The sequence below is a fragment of the Marmota marmota genome, unplaced genomic scaffold (assembly GCF_001458135.2).
Source record: "Marmota marmota marmota unplaced genomic scaffold, marMar, whole genome shotgun sequence".
NCBI lineage: Eukaryota > Metazoa > Chordata > Mammalia > Rodentia > Sciuridae > Marmota > Marmota marmota.
The window spans coordinates 17,195,903-17,214,249 of NW_025999913.1; the positions used below are offsets into that span (position 1 = coordinate 17,195,903).

Consider the following 18,347-nt stretch of genomic DNA (forward strand, 5'->3'; position numbering starts at 1 on the left):
ACCAGGAGTTACTAACCAGTACTGAACACCTGGCACCCAGTACAGAATAATTAATAGGCAAAGGAAGAATTTTTAAACAAAGGAGAGGCTTGACAAACCCAGGTGAAGTTGACTAAAACAGAAGAAGGGAATAGGAAAGGGGAAACACTCATACCTTTAATAAAGGCAGACCCAGATTATATTGTTAGATCTATTGATAGTATAATGTTCATAGTTCCAAGAGGATTATTGAGACATAAGTACCAACCTCAAGTAGAACGAAAACCAGGAATTTATCTTAAAAATCCCTACTGAAAACAAAACTGAAAGGGCTCCTACAGCCAGACAGAAAGTGTCAGAAGCAGAGAGACCACTCCCTTCCTCCAGCCCCATCAGAGCTGCCCGCTGATGAACTCAGCTGAAAGCCCAAAGGTAAGGGGGTCCTGGGCAAGGTCCACGTAAGTCCGCCCCCTGCAGCACAGAGCGGCCAAAATGGGAAGAGCTGATCTAAAAGCAAAAAGACAACCTCCAGTGCACACAGCAGCTCCACAGATGATCCTAACTGAGCACAGCGACTAAAAATGGACGTGCTCACTTGAGAGCTGGTTCCGAAAATCCACCCTATTTTATTTTATTAGTTTTTGGCACTGGGGATGGAACCAGAGGTGCTCTACCACTGAACCACATCCCCAATCCATTTTATTTTTTATTTGGAGACAGGGTCTCTGAAGCTGGCCTTGAATTTGTGATCCTTCTGCCTCAGCTCCCACATTGTTGGGATTTCAGGTGTGCACCACTGCATCCAGTAAAAATCCACCCATTCGAAGCCTAAAAGTCCATGCTGCTTGTAGTGTGTTCAGAGTTGCACACCCACTGGTATGTAAGTTTAGAGCAGATCATCACCCCAAACAAAAACATGCCCCTCAGCGGTCACTCCAGCGATTTCCCTTTTCCTTGGTCCAGGCAGATGCTAATCTGTCCCTTTCTCTGTGGATTTGCCTGTGCCTGTAGAGGAAGTCATACATGTGGTCCTTCTTTGTCTGGCTTTTCACCTTTGCATAGTGGTTTATAATAGTCTCATTCCCACTTCATTCTTTTCATGCCTAACATTCCACTGTATGAAAATATTGCATTTCCCCCATTCTTCAGTTGACACTCATTGGTTGTTTTTATTTTTTAATATTATTGACAATGCTGCTGTGGACATGCAGGTACAGTTTTTTTTTCCCCCCTTGGACATGTGTTTTCAGTGCTTTAGTGTAAACACCTGGAGTGGAATGATGGACACAAGGACACCATGATGTTTAACATTTTGAGGGATGACTAGGTAGATTTCCAAAGAGCTATACAACTTTATAATTCAACCAGCAATGCACCAAGTTCTCATTTCTCCTTAGCCTTACTAACTTGAATTTTTATCCATCTTTTTTACATTGGTTATCTTAGTGGGTTGGCGGCATCTCATGTGGCTTGGTTTGAGTTTTCCTAATGAATAGAACTCGTGTGTAACTCTTGGTGTATTTACTGAATTGTCTGTATGTGTATACTTATAAATATTTGAACATTTGTCCTTTTTTAAAGTAGGTTGTCTTTTCACTGTTGTATTGTGTTAACAAAAATTCACTAGGAAAGATGATGTTAGGTAAAAAAGGGGATATTTTATTTCAAAGAACAGAATATAGGGTTCAGGGAAATGCAGCCGGGGTATGTTAGTCAATTTTCTGTTACTACGACAAACAACTGAGACAACTCAATTCATAAAAAGCAAAATATTTATTTTGGTTCATGGCTTGCAAAATTTCCGTGCATGCTCACTCTGTTGGCCAGGAGGTTTGGGGGCCTTCAGCGAGGCAGCACATCTTGGTGGGAGCACATAGTGGAGGAAGTTGCTCACCTCATGGCAGCCAGGAAGGAGAGAAGGTTGGGGAGGGAGGAGAGAAGAAGGGAGAGGAGGAGGAACAGCAACAGCCGCCACAGCAGCAGCCAGGTTCCCACATCCTCAGTGACATGACTTCTTCTACTAGGCCCTCCCTTCTAAATGCTCCAGTACCTGTCAGTAGGTCCACAGACTGGTGGTGAGCTTTCAATATGTGGACCTTTGAGAACATTCCAAATCCAAATTATAGCACTTAAGGACAAAACAGAAGTACACCCTGAAAAAACAAATGTTGGGGGTGGCTTATGTAAAGAATGTCCCCTCCACCCCCAGCTACCAATGCAGTCCACCTATGTAAATGAGGGATGCAAGCATACAGGAAGGGCTGATCCTGATTGGCTGTTTGCAGATTGTAGCTCATTGCCCAGGCAGCAAAATGAGCCTTTCCTGGGGCGGCTTATCTTGACAGTTGGAATAGGAACATGCCCAGGCAATGACACAAAGTTTAATATGTGACTCTTTCAGGAACACAAGAGTGCGAGTATATTACCCCCAAATCCCCAAACGTCCAGTGCCTGCCAGGCTCCATTTTGAACTTAGGCCCACTTAGCCACTTGGGACTGTTCTCAGAACTTCAGTTTTTCTTCAGTCATAAGAGTTCATATATTCTGGATGCAAGTCCCTTGTAAGATACATGATTTGCAAATATTTTCTCCCATTCTATGAGTTTTCTTTTCAGTGTTTAGATGTGTCCTTTAATGAACAGAAAATTTTGATCTGGGATAAATCTAATTTATCTATTGTTTTTCTTTTGTAGAATATGCATTAGATGACCTAAGTGTAATACTGCCTACTCCAAAAATTTATGCCTATAATTTATTTATGTTTTCTTGTAAGAATTTGCAGTTTATCTCTTTAACTTTGGTCTGTGGTCCAATTTGATTTAATTCACGTACACAGTCTAAAGTCTATCTTCTTTCTTTCACATATGAACATCCAGATATTTGAGCATCGTTTTTTGAGAAAACTATATTTTCTCCCTTTAACTGTCTGGTTGATTTGTAAAAAATGAATTGAATAGCAAATGACTTTATTTCTAGATATTTAATAACATTTCATTTATATGTGTGTATATATGTCTGTGTGGCAAAGGGGCAAAATTGCGACGTATGCAGTTGAGGGGAGAAATAATGTCCACATGCTTCTGCACCTTTCAATGCTTTATTCACTCAAATCACTCAATACAATTTCACTCTATAGGTTCTTGATCAAGAAAACGACAATCTTTAATGCTAGGCACTGCCATAGACATAATCACTTCACGGCAAACAATTCTAGATTAATTTTAAGCACTAAAAAACACACTTAATCATGACAGTCTAATGACAGACATTCCCTCTGCAGGCTAAGTTCACAAGTCTTAAGCCTTAGGCTTTAAGTTCAGTAGATGCACTCACTTAGACCGCGGAGACCAGGTCCTGAACCAAGGCAGGCTTTTCATGGTGTAGAGTGGACAAGTTGAAGAGAGGGTTGTAGAGAGAAGTTGCGGCTCTCACCAGGGTCCAGACGGGGTGGTAGAGTTTGAGAGTGGTGAGGATCACGCAGAGGCTTAGGAATGAAGACAAGTGATGGGACGTCAGGTCCTCCTCAGGCTCTCCAGCTCGAGGGCATCCTTGTTTCGGCTGGCGGAATCCCTGTTCATCAGCTCTATTATTTATACTAAATTTGGGGGGTTTTGACCCCCCCTTTCAACCTTATCAGCTCCATATTTCTCCATGACATCATTTACCCTGGGGACAGAAACATCTGGTCTGGTGGTCCCCACCCTGATCTCCTCATCTTTCCCTCTTATCAGCCTGCCAGGGGCTTCACTCTGTTTATCAGGGCGAGGGGAAGTGACTTGTTTGAGGCCACACTGGAGGACTCTGTGGGTGTGCCTGGTGAGACTGCAGGTTTCAAACTGGAGTTTTTAAAATGAAGCTGCTTAGGCTCGGCCTAAGGCCATCCTCATAGTATGTGTGTATATAAATGTCAGTACTATGTTGTCTTGATTACTGTACATACAGAGAAAGATTTGAAATCAAGAGATATGAATTCTCTAGGCATTTTAAAAAATTTTTTGACTCTTTTAAGTTCCTTGCCTTTCTACATAAATTTTAGGATGATGAAGTCAATTTCTTCTTTTAAAAAAATTCCAGGTGGGATTGTGGTATGTATGGATTGCATGGAATTTATACATCAGTTTAGAATGTGTTATTGTTTTAGCAATAATAATTCTGCCAATCTCTGAGCAAGGAATATATTTCTATTAAGCCTTTCTAAACTTTTTTTTTCAGGGCTGTTTACTAGCTTTTAGTGTACTTATTTAATAAAATTTGTTCCTAGGTGTTTTATTTATTTATTTTATTTATTTATTTTCTTGCACTCTTGGTAGTATGATTGCTTTCTTAATTTCATATTCAGGTTATTCTTTGCCAATGCATATAAAAACAATTGATTTTTGCATATGGATTTTGTATCCTAAGACTTTACTGTATTTCATTATTATTCTCGGAGTGTTTTAGTGGATTCTTTAGAGATTGGGTATATAATTTCATGCCTATCTAATCCAAGTGGTTTTTATTCATTTTCTATTCTGATTGCTTTTGTACTTTGTGTTATAGCAGCCACAGAAACTAATACAACTGCATCCCATGAATTTTGGTATAACATATTTTCTTCTTTATTCCTCTCAAATATTCTCTAATTTTTCTTGTGACTATGCTTTTTTCCACTTTTTTTAAGGTTCCATCACTTAATTTCTCTCTCTCTCTCTCTCCTTCCTCCCCCTCCCCCCTCTCTCTCTCTCTCTCTCTCTCTCTCTCTCTCTCTNTCTCTCTCTCTCTCTCTCTCTCTCTCTCTCTCTCTCTCTCTCTATATATATATATATATATATATATATATATATATATATATATATTCCTTCAAATTCCTTGTAAATTATTTTCTAACATTTCATTCTGTGTGGTCAGAGAACATACTTGGTATGATTTCAGTCCTTTTATGTTTATTGAGGTTTACTTTAAGGACATGTATAGTGTGTCTTAAGAGAAAGCTTCATGATACATAAGAAGAGTGTGTCTTGTGGTGTTGGGTGGAGTGTTCTATAGCTGTCTGCCAGTTTATGATTTTGTTCATCTTTTATTTCCTTATCCATCTTCTGCCTATTGAAAGCAGAGCATTGAAGTCTATCCCTACTATTGTCATTGAATTGTGTGTTTCTCACTTTAGTTCTTCAGATTTTGCTTCATGTATTTTGGGGCTTCATTGGTAGGTGTGTGTCTATGAGTTATTAGGTCTTTGTGAGCCATTCACTTTTTTATCATTTTGGAAATCCTAATTTGTCTCTAGTAGAAACTCTTAAAGTCTTTTTACCATCACTTCAGTTCTCTTTTGGGTACTTTTTTGCTTAGTGTTATCTTTTTACATCCATCTACTTTTAATCAACTTATTTGTGTATTTGAAACTAACGTGTGTTTTGTAGTCAGCACAGAGTTTGATCAGTTTTTTTTTACCATTCCTTCAGTGTCTGACTTGTCTAGAGTCTCTGGTCTGTTTACATGTAGTATAATTACCCACAGGAGAGATGTAAGATGCTAGCTTCCTACTTATTTATTTTGTTTCTCTACTCCTACATCATTATTTTCCTTTGTGTTCCATAGCTGTTTTCTAGGTTAGCATTCTAATTCATGTAAAATTTGTTTTACTCTTTTTTAAAAAAATATTTCTCTAATAATTCCTCTGGGGATGGAAATTAACATTTTAACTTAAGTAGTTTAAACAGATGAATTCGATAACATAATTTTAATAGTTGTATAAAATGATGCAAGAATATAACCCATTCCCTTTCTATTTCTTTGTTATATTATTATACTTTTATCTTTATTATATATAGTTTATCAATAGTTTTTGAAATCATTATTCTATGCAGTTTGTATTAAACTAAAAAAATGAAAGTAGTATGACAAAAATACATTTATATATTGTCTTGTACGTTTACCTATACAGTTAACTTTTCTGGTGCTCTTTATTTCTTTTTTGGATTCAATTTATTCTGCAATGTCATTTCATCTGGTATTTGGAACTCCTTTAGTAGTTTCTTTTAGGGAAGTCTGATAGTGACAAGTTTTCTCGTTTTTTTTTTTTTTTTTTTTTTGTCCTAAGAATGTCTCAATTTTTTTCACTTTTGAGGGATATTTGTGCTGTGTATAGAATTTGTTGCTGTTTGTCATTGTCGTTTTGTTCTGTTTCCATGTTGCTGGGGATTGACCCAGCGCCCTGGTGCAGGCCAGGCGGGAGTTCTGCACTGGAGGGCAGCCCTGGCACCGAGGGGCTCTCCTTGAGCAGCTGCAGCACGCCACGCCATTTCCTTCTGGTCTCCGTGATTTCTGCGAATTCTTCTCTGACTCCTCTGAGGTTTCTCTGTTTGTGCAAGCCATTTTTCTTTTTCTTTGATTTCTGTTTGTCTTTGGCTTGAGATTAGCTATGAAGAGTCTAGGTATGAATCTCTTTTGAGTTTATTCTGTTTGGAATTATTGAACTTCTCGAATATGGAAGTTAATGTTTTTCATCAACTTTAGAATGATTTTTTTACTGCACCAAATATCTGCTGCCGTTTTCTGCCCCCCTTGTGGGAGTTCTGTCTTGTATTTATCAGTGCCTTTTCTTTTGTTTTTCTCTTCACAGACCGAATAATCCCAGTTGATGAGCCTCCCCACTTTCTAAATTATTCCTTCTGTAATTTTAACCTACTGTTAAGTCCCTGCAGTGAACCTTTCAATTTCAGAATTTTTATAATTTACATTTCCTTATTAATGTTTTTTATTTTATGAAAAATTCTCATACTTTCCTTTAAATATTTAGAACTGTCTTTATTTCTTTGACATTAGCTGTAATAGCTGATTTGAAGTCTTTGTCTTGTTGGTCTGAGGTCTATATTTTCTCAGGAGAGATTCTATTAATAGCCTCTTTTTTTCTTCATAGGATTCATCCCCCCCCCCCCACTCCTCTTTTTCTGTCTTGTAACATTTTCACTCAGCTTTGGACCTTTAAGCAAAACTATATGGAAAGTGAAACCTCTGAGCTTTTATTAAACTTTTTTTTTAATTAAATAACAAAATTGACTAAAAATAAAGTATAAATTAATATCTATCATTTATAACAACTACTAAAAGAAGAAGAAGTGACAACATTTATTGGCATAGAAAAATCTAAGAGCAGCCAAGATAAAATTAATAAAAGTGGCATGAGGGTTAATTTCATTTTTGTGAAGTATCTTCTACCATCAATACTTAATGCTTATGAAACTTTCTATAATAAGTAATTTATCATCAATTCTCTGTTGTGTAATGCAACAAGGAAAGCTGAGCCCTACTGGTGACAACAGGAATTTAACAAGAAAGGATACTGATGATTTCAAAACATAACTGTATTGGATTATTATAATTATTAGAAACATTTTAAGGTTTATAACCTAAAATGGAAAATATATATTTCCTTTGAAAGGAATATTTAAAATATTGATTAAATGCTGTCTCAACTTCAATAAAATTCTTTTAGCAGGCAATTGTATGGGTGATCGCTTGTTATATTTGGAAATTGATAGTGGATGACTGCTTTTCAAACTAATTAGTTTTATATTGAAAATATCATCAATTTGAATAGTTATTGAGGAAAATTGAAAATAAGATACCATTTTTGACCATTTGGGGAAAATCAAAATTGAAATTGTTGCCTATCATTAATGTAAGAACTTCACCTTAATATGCCATAAATGTTAGTGCATTAAATTGTTTCAACATGTCTCATTCTTGCTAAACTGATTAGATTATTTTCTCCAACTTATAGGTGTGAGTTCTGAAGATCTCCCCTATACATGGAAGTGTGAATCCAGTCTCTGAAATCTGTTCATTGTGGCTGGGCACAGTGGCACATCTGTGATCCAAGCCACTTTGTAGTCTGAGGCTGGAGAATGGTGAGCTCAAGGCCAGCCTGGGCAACTTAGCAAGACCATGTCTAAAATAAAACATGAAAAGGACTGGGGTTAGCTCAGTGATGGACACCTCTGGGTTCAATCTCCAGTACCCCCTAAAATCCATTCAATATTTAAGAATCATGAATATGAATCAACTAGCCACATAAGATAAATGGATATAATTCAGGAGATTTAAAAAAGAGAAAGCAGGTTTAAAGCAGAAGGAGACAGGAACCAAGGATATATTGGATAAAATAGCACTTGAAGTTCATGCTTTGGACACGTTCCTATGGGGGAGGATGGCAACAGCCCAAATGCCCCAAACAAGCAGAACTTCAGAAGCAGCAAGGGAGCCATCCTCCCCAGACCCCGAAACGTCAGTGGTGAATGAATGAGAGACTTAACAACAAGACAAGGTAAGAAATGTTTTTCATTCTTTGTAATCTTAAGGCCTCTTCACTTTCTTGTGACAGTGTATTGGCCAGGACTCTAAAACAATGTTGAATAGTAGAGGCAAAGTCAACTCAATATTGTAGTCTTGATCCAGACTTTAAAGCCTTAAATGCCTTATCTCCATTAAGTGAAATATTTGTAATTTTTTCTTCAATACTAGATATTGAACTCAAAGTGCTCTACCACTGAGATACATACCTAACCCTTTTTATTTTTATTTTGAGACTGTATCTCATAAGTTGCTGAGGCTGGCCTTGAACTTGCTATTCTCCTGCCTTAACCTCCCGAGTTGGTATGATTATTTTGTGCACTTCTGTACTGGGTTTAAAATATTTTTTGCTCTTTTTGTACTGGGGATTCATCCTATGGGTAGTTTACTACTGAGCTACATCCCCAGTCTCCTTTATTTTATGTCTTTATTTTGAGGAGGGGACTTTCTACTGACAGTTTCACTAAGTTGCCCAGGCTGGCCTCCAACTTGTCATCCTCCTGCCTTAGCCTTCCTAGTAGCTGGAAGTACAGATGTGTGTCACTGTGTTCCATGTGATGTTTTTCTAATTAATGTCTTTATCAGATTAAAAGTTCCCTTAAGTGCATGACTCCCAGCTTAGTTCTCTATTCCTTGAATGCACCCAGCTCCTCCGTCTCAAGGTTTTAGTATACTCCTAGGTTTTAGTATACTAGGTTTTAGTATACTCCTAGGTTTTAGTATACTCCTAGGTTTTAGTATACTAGGTTTTAGTATACTAGGTTTTAGTATACTCCTAGGTTTTAGTATACTCCTAGGTTTTAGTATACTGGGTTTTAGTATACTAGGTTTTAGTATACTCCTAGGTTTTAGTATACTCCTAGGTTTTAGTATACTGGGTTTTAGTATACTGGATTGACTGGCCATTGTTTTTCAACAGGGTGGTTCCTCAAGACCACTCCTTTTAGTTGGAATGCTTTCCATGTTATTTTTATATATTTCCATGTTCCAACTTATTTCCAAAAATAAGTTCCTGTAGTAACTTATTTTTCTCTCAGAACACTTATCACCACTTTAGTTAGGGGAAAATGTTTGTTTATTCCCTCTTTTACCTGTAAGCTCCCCTGGTGCAGGGCTGTGCCTGATTAGTTTTAACCTAACAACCAGCTACCACATCACTCCTGGCTCCTGGTGCCTGCTTGGCAGGTCCTTGGTGAAAGATGTAAGAGTATCCATAATAAAACAGTAACTTACAAAATGCCTTTTCAGAAATATAATTCATGGTTACTTTCTTTTTCATGCAATGATCATTATAGAAATCTCGCATTTCTACTAAGAGCTTTACTTTTTAAAGTTGCGAAGGCCATCTGAATAGCACTGTCCCGCTCTCAGCCGCACCTTGGTCCACCTTTCTTCTTAGCCACCAGCCGACAAGCTGTGCGTTTATTGTTATGTCTGCTGCCCCAGCTATAAGGTCAGCACCCTGAGAGCAGGGACCAGGTCTGTTTTCTTCCTTGCCATGTCAGCAGCATCTAGGATGACATCTTGAAGGTTCTCAGTGAGTATTTGTTAATGGACCAAGAAAAACGTAAACTGATTCTTGCATGTAAGATTCTGAGTTGTTTTATAAGAAAAGGAAAACTCTTCATGTCTGATGACTCACCACTGTGGTGCTTTCTGGTTCTGGGACTGACTTCTCATTGGTCTTAGGGTCCTGAGGTCATGAGGACGGCAGTGAGCCTTTCCCTTCTCTCAGCAGAGGTGGAAGGTGGTCATGGATGTCCCCAGGCTGTTCTTCATGGGGAGCCTCTTCGTCCTGGCAGATAACTTAGTGCCTCCAGGTTTGGACACGTGGCAGTTGTCCCTCTCACAATATCTTGTTATACTGACAGATGCATTTGACTCTCGTCTGACTTGTGTCCACTCTCCAGGAAAAAAAAGAAGATATTTTGACCAGGTCAGATGTGACAAGGTACAAACAACTGAATTTTAAATGGGTAAAACTGGATGCTGAGACACAGCATCTTCACTAAATAACCATGACACTGGGGTTCTTCTTTCCCCATCCCAGGCAGAGAAACTTTGGTAGTTATAATCCAATAATCCCCCAATTCTCCTTATTTGTACTATTCTGGTTAATGACAGGAGAGGAAAGAAAGGTTAAATCATAGAGGCCTCGTCAATGTACACTAGAAGAGAGAAAGAACAAGAAAGAAGAATGGGATGTGCTAATTATGGGTGATGGTTTTTCACATTGGGATTTGATGGTGGATAAGAAAATTTCAGAATTTGAGGAAATCCTCTTGGAGAGATGGAGGCGGAGACAGACGTTAGTCCTAATATTGGCATGCACACTTGCGTGAAGACTGCACTCATTCTTCAGTATTAAGATTCTAAGCAAAGGTTTTGAGGTGAGTATTTTTTTTAAACATTTTTTTAAAGGAGAGAGAGAGAGAGAGAGAGAGAGAGAGAGAGAGAGAGAGAGATCTTTTTTCTAGATGGACACAACACAGTGCCTTTATTTTTATGTGGTGCTGAGAATCGAACCCGGGTCCGGCCCCTGCTAGGCGAGCGCTCTACCACTGAGCCACAATCCCAGCCCTGAGGTGAATCTTAATATGGTTAATTTTTGTTTGCAGACTGAATGAAAGTCCACTCAGGGATAGCACTACATGACCCTCAGGGGCATTTGGGGGAATCATGAGGCCTTACTTCTGATAGTGAATCAATGTTTTCAACCTCTCCTCTCATTAAGACACTTAGACTAGACTTGTAGAAGATATTTTTTATCAGACTTTCAAATTATTTGAAAAATATAACAAGGAGTAGGTGAGTTTAGCAAATTTCTTGAGCTGCAATAGCTCTTAAATACACACACATATACACACAGAGCATGTGAATGTGTACACCATTTAAACAAATATCTATATATCTATCTATATGTATTAGATATGGATATGGAGATATATCTATCTATATACATATATATATACATATATATGTATGTGTGTATGTGTGTGTGTGTGTGTATATATATATATATATATATATATATCCCCTAGTACTCCTTGTTATATTTTTCAAATAATTTGAAAGTCTGATAAAAAATATCTTGTTCAAGTCTAGTGTAATTGTTTTAATTAGAGGGGAGGCTGAGAACCTTAATTCAGGATCAGAGGTGAGGGCTCATGATTCACCCAAATGTCCCTGAAGGGTCATGTAGTACTGTGTATATATAATGAAGTTTATACTGAGGTCAAGTTTTCTCCTCAAGGGAGAATGTGCTGTGTGAGACTTTATGTTCCAGAGAAAGAACAGATCCTGCAGTTAGTTGTCTATGAGTTCACCAGATAGAAATCTCAGAAACGTTCATCCTGGGTAATGCCTGGAAAAGTTAACCCCAGCTGCATGGAGCCCTGCTTTCTCAAGGAGTTAGAGTCACTTCTGGAAGCACAGAGAAGATTGATGGTAGCCAAGCTTGGGTTAATTCAAAGTTCCTGGTTCTACAAGTGAAACTGGATCCCTGGGGAATGGAAATTGCTGTAGGATTTTCAAATAAACAAGCTTTGGAAACCATTGATACAGGCTAATTGCTAACAGACACTTGAGAGACTGGCAGAGGGAGCCACGCCAATGACCAGTGAACAGCATTTGGTTAGAACAAGGTTTTTAATGGGAAAAAGTGGGAAATCTCTAGGACCTGGGTTGTTTTATGAATAATTCACCCTACAGTCTGGCCTTGTCAGTCATTTCTGTCTCCTTATCTGCTGGGCTCTCGCATCCTTTAGAGAACTTCAGAACTGATCACTAGTTGAATTTAAAATGATCTTTCAGTAAAGAAGAAAAATGTTATCCCTGATTTCATCAGACTCCAGCTCAGCGGAAGTGATCTGCCATGGGCCAGTGAAGTAGAGCTCAGAGGAGCCATCTTTGGCTAAATCCCTGAATTTTATAATGAAACCCGAGGGATGATTTGGATGTTCACTGTGGCTGGAATCATCAGTCTTTAGCAGCCAAATGTGAAACCTCTTACTCCCCTCCAGAAGCTGGGTGGCCATTTAGATATGGAGTTCTGGGGAATGCCTTAAAGCCAGAAGTTACGCAGGCAAGCCTCGGATTCTTGAATGTAGATCCCTGTGTGAGTGAGGTGCCAGTGGACAGGGATTAGGTCACTTTGTCAATACTGATTAGACCATACCTCAGAGCTCTCCAGGAATACACAGTGTGGAGTGCATATTTCCACATGCAGCTAGTAGAAGAGAATGCCTCATGATTATTTTAGACACAGAGATATATTTGAAAGTTAAATTCGACCAAGCTGGTGATGGTATGGTGGAGGTAATGAAGATGCTGCATTTTTAATCGTGGTGGGAGTGGATACAAGTGGTGGGATCACGATCCAAAATGGAGCTGAATGGGGAAAAGAGGTTCTGTCAAGAGAAGGTCATGCAGTTTACAGGTATGGAGTTAGCAGTCATTTAACCCAACTTGTCCTTGTTGATCAGGAAATAATTGAGGCCCCAAAATCTCAAGCAATACCTGGAGTTACAGAAAAGCTCACATTAGTCCCAAGATAATACTTGCCAGAGGTGAAATAACTAGGCCTTTGCAATCTGAGCTTCAGCTTCGGGAAGGACTGATCAAGGACTTTGCGGAAGGTGGAAGAGGATGGACCTTGGATGATGAGACCACACTATCTCATAGCTTTGCTGTGGGATGGCCATGTATCCTACACAGAGCCATTCACACAGAAGAGTTTTGACCACCAAAGCCTTTATGGTCTTTTAATTTTTATAGTGCAGATAATATAAAGTCAAACAGGGATACATAGCTATTAATGCTGGCATTTGGAATTTGCCTGTGATTTCTATAATACAAAGTGCTAATCGTTACTACTCTCAACCCCTAGAAGATAAGCAGTAGTGAATGAGAATGTGGACATAATACAGAAGTAAACAAACAAATAGCAACAACAACAAAAAACGAGTGTCAGTCCTGAAGCCGGCATTGTATCCTCATGGAACCTTCCAGTTGGGCCTGCTGATCTGCTTCTCTATTGCCATTTTCTAATTTCCCCCACTTCTTCTCCATACCTATTTTCCTTTCCAAAAAAGATTTCTTCGGTGTTATTTAAAAATCATTTGCTTAAGGCACTCCTGAAGACCCCTAGCCAATAGAATATGGATTTGTTCTCTTTTAATTATGTGCCTATAACCAGTATAAATGGAGTAAACAAACCACATGATATTCATGGAGCTGATTGCTTTTGGCAACCAGTGGCTAAATCTTCATAATGTAATATATTTGTGGTTTTCCGTAGGCAGAGGCTGTATTTACTCCAAGGATCATAAAACAGAAGAGTAAAGCAGCCTTCTCAGACCAGCATGTATAAAACCAGAAATAGATACAAAGCCTTTTGTTTCTTGGTTTAATATTTTGGCACTCTTTTCCTTTTTAACTCCTTTTATAGTTCTGCAACATTTGGAATAATCTGGATTTCTTGGAAAAGACAGATCTAAAAATGACTTCTTTTAAGGTCTGCTGACTATAAATAATACTATTTGGATAGGAGAAACTGTAAGATAGTGTGGTCTCTTAATGGGGAATATATATGGAGAGATTTAATAGAAATCAGTCCCAGTACTAAAAAATCAGCTGTGCATATAATGTCTCATCCTTTTAATTCTTGTATCTTGAATGGTTTAATGTGATTTACAGAAAATGTTACTTTCAATAAAATGTAGAAAATAAAAGAATGAATTTATGTAGTATGAAATAATATGTCAAAAATAAAGCTGTCAATATACTTCAGTTCCTCTTTTATGACATGGTATAATTCTTGCTCATATATGGAGCTCAAGGCACTGTAGTTTTACAAATGGAAACTCTAAAAGGACTTTTATGGTGATTAATGTTAATTCTAAATATATATATTCTTGATGAATGCAAAATCTATTTAATAAGATGATTTAAGATGTTCAAAAAGACTCTTGTACAAACTTAAAACAAGCTAACTTTGAAAAATTGAATTTGTTCCTTTAAAAAAAAATGACATCATCCAAGATGTGTTTTTAATCAGTTATCATGGCAGATAATCCAGAGGGCAACATGTATGGAAAAACAATGGCATGATTAACTAGGCGTTGACCTCGTATCATGGCAATGGTCCAGGGAGAGCTTATTAGTTTTAGCTAGCAGTAAATATGAAACCAAGGGCACCATAAATCACAACAGTAGGATTAATCTCAATATGAATCAGATGCATGGGTAAAACTCAGACATTCCCAGTTAGTCCAAAAACAGCAACACGAAGTGAGAGAAAAGACAACAACAACTTTCACACGGAAGCCTGTGAACAGTCCTCTCCATTTTATCATAATTTTCAATTGAAGAAAGTGGTCCTTATACCTCAGTGAGAGTGTTCCTTAATTAAATAACTTATAAATAGGAACATTTAAGATTGCTTCTGGGAGACCAGTCGAGTAGAGGAAGAGGGTCTGGGAGGAGGAAGGAGGAAAGAGGAAGAGGAGGTACTGGGAAATGAAAATGACCAAATGTTATGCATGTACAGATACACCACAGTGAACCCCACTATTATGTATAATTATGATGCACCCATAAGTTTTAAAAAATTAAGTATTGATGATGATCCTAGTCAGGACAAAATCTTTGCAGGGAAGGGGTGTGTATTTTGCTTCTTGCAATATTTTGTCTACTCCTGCAATTAGAGGCCAGAGAGTGAGCAGACCTTAGGCCATGGCTTTAGCAGTACAAACTCATTCTGTGTAGATTGTCCAGCTCACCACCAAAGTTTCCAATATCACAAGAATACCAGGATTCATGCTTCCCTGTGCCAGCCATTTAATTGGCAGGACCATGTTAGACAACATCAACAAATTGGCTAGAAGAGTTCTGAGCCTTGTTTTGACTCATCTTTAATATACAAAGATGAACTTCATCAAGATTTTACAAGACTTAAACTTATTTTTGTACTAAGAAGGAGTATTATTAGAGTTCACTGTGTTTGGAGTTGGCAAATAGATATATTTCTTACCTTTCATGAAAATCTTAATCTCCATTCACAATATTTGAGTCAGCATGTTTGAATCTACATTACCTTGTTGTTTTTCAAACTCAGATCTATGGTAATGAGGCCATCAGAGGGAGAAGAAAGAAAATACTATCAAAATCGCTACTTGGTATTATGGTAAAATAGCAACAATAAAATTATTTTAATCAATTCTTTGTAAAAATTAACTTCAAGAGAAAATTCTGTAATCCCAACTAAGTATGGCAGATAGCCAAATCTGGACTACAGTAATTCAGGGATGCTGTATAGTCAGAAGCTAACATGTGCTTCATAGTCTTTTGAGATTTCTTTGTGGACATTTTCCATTTACATATATCTATTTTTTGAGCAGACATAATGACTATAGGTAAAATATATTTTTTTCTACTGTCATATGCTTATAGGACAGCTGCTGTTGTTGCTTTGATATTTTCAATTAAAACCTATTTGTTCTTTCCCAAGGACACTGATAATATTCACTATGGTTTAAGTCATATGGAAAGCCCATTTCTGTCTGAAGACAGATAGATGTAGCATGCCTAATTCCAGAAATTTCTAGGGGTTTAGAAAAGGTCTACATCTGTCAATTTATAGTTTGGTTTATTCTAGAAATATGTGTGCAAAAAAAAAATCAGTCTTTGTAACCCAGACCAAAGGCTTCTTCAAGCCCCTTACCTGTCTTAGAGATTAACTGTGGAAGCAAAGCATAGATAGAGTGGCTCACATAGAATTATTTTGCACATCTGATTATGATCCTATGATGATACTATGCACTTTCTGCAACATACATGAGAGAGGGTTAAATTAATTTTGTAAATTAAAAGATTATCTCAAAATTTAAAAGAGAAAAGAAAACTATCTGTTTTTATGACTAGAGAAAATGCAAAATTATATAGATCAGGTGAAACTTTTATGTCATTCAATTTTGTTAGAATACATCAAGCCAATTAGATAAAATTAAATTTCAAGCCTGATTGATTTTTTAAATATTCATTTTAAACATTGCATTTGGTGTTTATAATATTACACAGGAAATATCAAAGAATGTTTGGTGCATCCAGGAATGAAATGAAACCTATATTGTCAGTAGCCTCGCTGGGGCTTTTGATAGAGTATTATGACATTTCTATATTATGCACACCATAAAATGCTAAACATACACAGGACATAGGACTATAAGTTTAAAAACGCACATACTGGAAGCTGGAGTATTTTGGCATTTATAGCTGGCTAGCACAGGAAGATAATGAGGAGTTTGATACCTTGGAAATCGTAACAATGAAATATGTAACAATAGTTTCCCATCAAGATGGATCATATATCACACAATATTGGGGGATAATTCAAGTCTGCAAGGCAATCTGCTTTTCATTTCAAGTGGAGGGCCAATGTAAGCCATAACTTACCTGGGTAGTACTCGTGTGGGAAATAATGACAAATTTAGAATAACTCATGATGAAAAAAATCCACATAAGAAAAACATGAAAGATTTTATATCCTCTTGGATCTGAACTTTTTTTTCACTATTATTCTTATCCTTCCCCATTAATGGAAAAGCTCTTATGTTAATATGATTTCATGATGAAATACAAGCATTTCTTTAAAAATTTAAATGGCCACTTATGATTACCAGGCAATATTTCTCAACTGTTGATCAAGACAAAGTGATGTAAGTCTTCATTGTGATAGTTTACTGTGGGTAACTCAGGATCCAGGAACCTATAAATTTACACAATTGTTTAATCACTTCCCATGCTAAGATGTACAGTGACTATTCTCTTATACACCAGTTATTTCTGTGTCAATATTTTTTTTAAATCACATAGAATTGGAATTAGGGTGGCATAGAATCAACACTTCTAGATTTTGTGAAGAATTAAACAACTTCTATTCTGTTTTGACTTTTCATCTAATATTTGTGAAATCTTGTGAGACAGGAAGGAGACAGAGGAATTGTTGGTGAAAAATAGAATGGGTCTTTGTGATCTGACAAAGTAGTGGGAACTCTCTGGCCTCTGGCATTTCCCATCATCCCTGTAGGCTTTGGCCAGCTGCCCCTTGAGCGATTCATCTCAAGACACTGCATGAGAATATGCCAAGGTAAAGAGAGGGGAGAGGGAGTTTGGCAATATGGACGGAACTTTAGCTCCATCTCTATATTATAATTTACTTTTTCTGTAACACAGAGATATCTGTTCACTCTAAAATCTAAGTTCTTCATGAAACAGGACTTCAAGGGTGTTGGTTCCAAATGAGGTAACATCCTTCTTGCATATAATACAAGGTTGAAGGCCATAAACTTTAGAGATAAAGGAAAGCTAAATTCTGTTCCCATGGTTTTGAATAAATGGTTCCGTCTGTGTATTTCAGTTTCTTTATGTGTAGAGTTGGGCTCATATCAGGTACCCCATGATATTGTTATGTGCATTAAGATAAAGAGTTACATAATTTTTAAAAATAAATGCAGAGAATAACAAGTGGTTATTATTTTTATGCTATTTTTAAAAGAAACTATTATTTCTATCCATCCAACATTTATTTATGACTGATACTTTCAGAGAAGAGACTCTTGAGTTAAACAACTACTTATGCCTTTATGAACATTGAGTGATGATCCCTAGGCATTCTTCAGTAAAGTGATCACTATTAGTACTTCCTCTTGTCTATCCCACTCCTACACTTAACAAATTGTCCAGTCTCCTGGACAAAATTGTGACTTTTCTGTTGACAAAGTAGTATATCATGACCATCACCAGGCTCAATGAAGACTATGAAAAATATGTCAAACTTTCCCTATCAAGTATCTTTAAAGCCAAGAACCTTTGTGACCCTCTTTTTCTAGAATAAAATAAAAATAACCATAAAGAAAACTGTTTTTATTTGTTTTATAATAATTAGTTTAACAATAAATAATAACATTTTCTAAAATCCTTCTTAATGGTAATTGACATTTTGTAAGATAAATTATGAGATGAAAAGTACGAAAAAA

At 37.1% G+C, this 18,347-nt stretch overlaps 1 long non-coding RNA gene across 3 annotated transcripts in view; it reads left to right on the top strand.

Moving 5' to 3' along the window:
- The window catches only part of LOC125615606, an 84,040-nt gene that overhangs the window by 25,697 nt on the left and 39,996 nt on the right, over positions 1-18,347 (top strand). For all 3 annotated transcript variants that reach the window (XR_007346275.1, XR_007346277.1, XR_007346276.1), the window contains exon 2: positions 7,742-8,284. This is a non-coding gene — a long non-coding RNA (uncharacterized LOC125615606). The remainder of the gene's footprint in view (positions 1-7,741; positions 8,285-18,347) is intronic.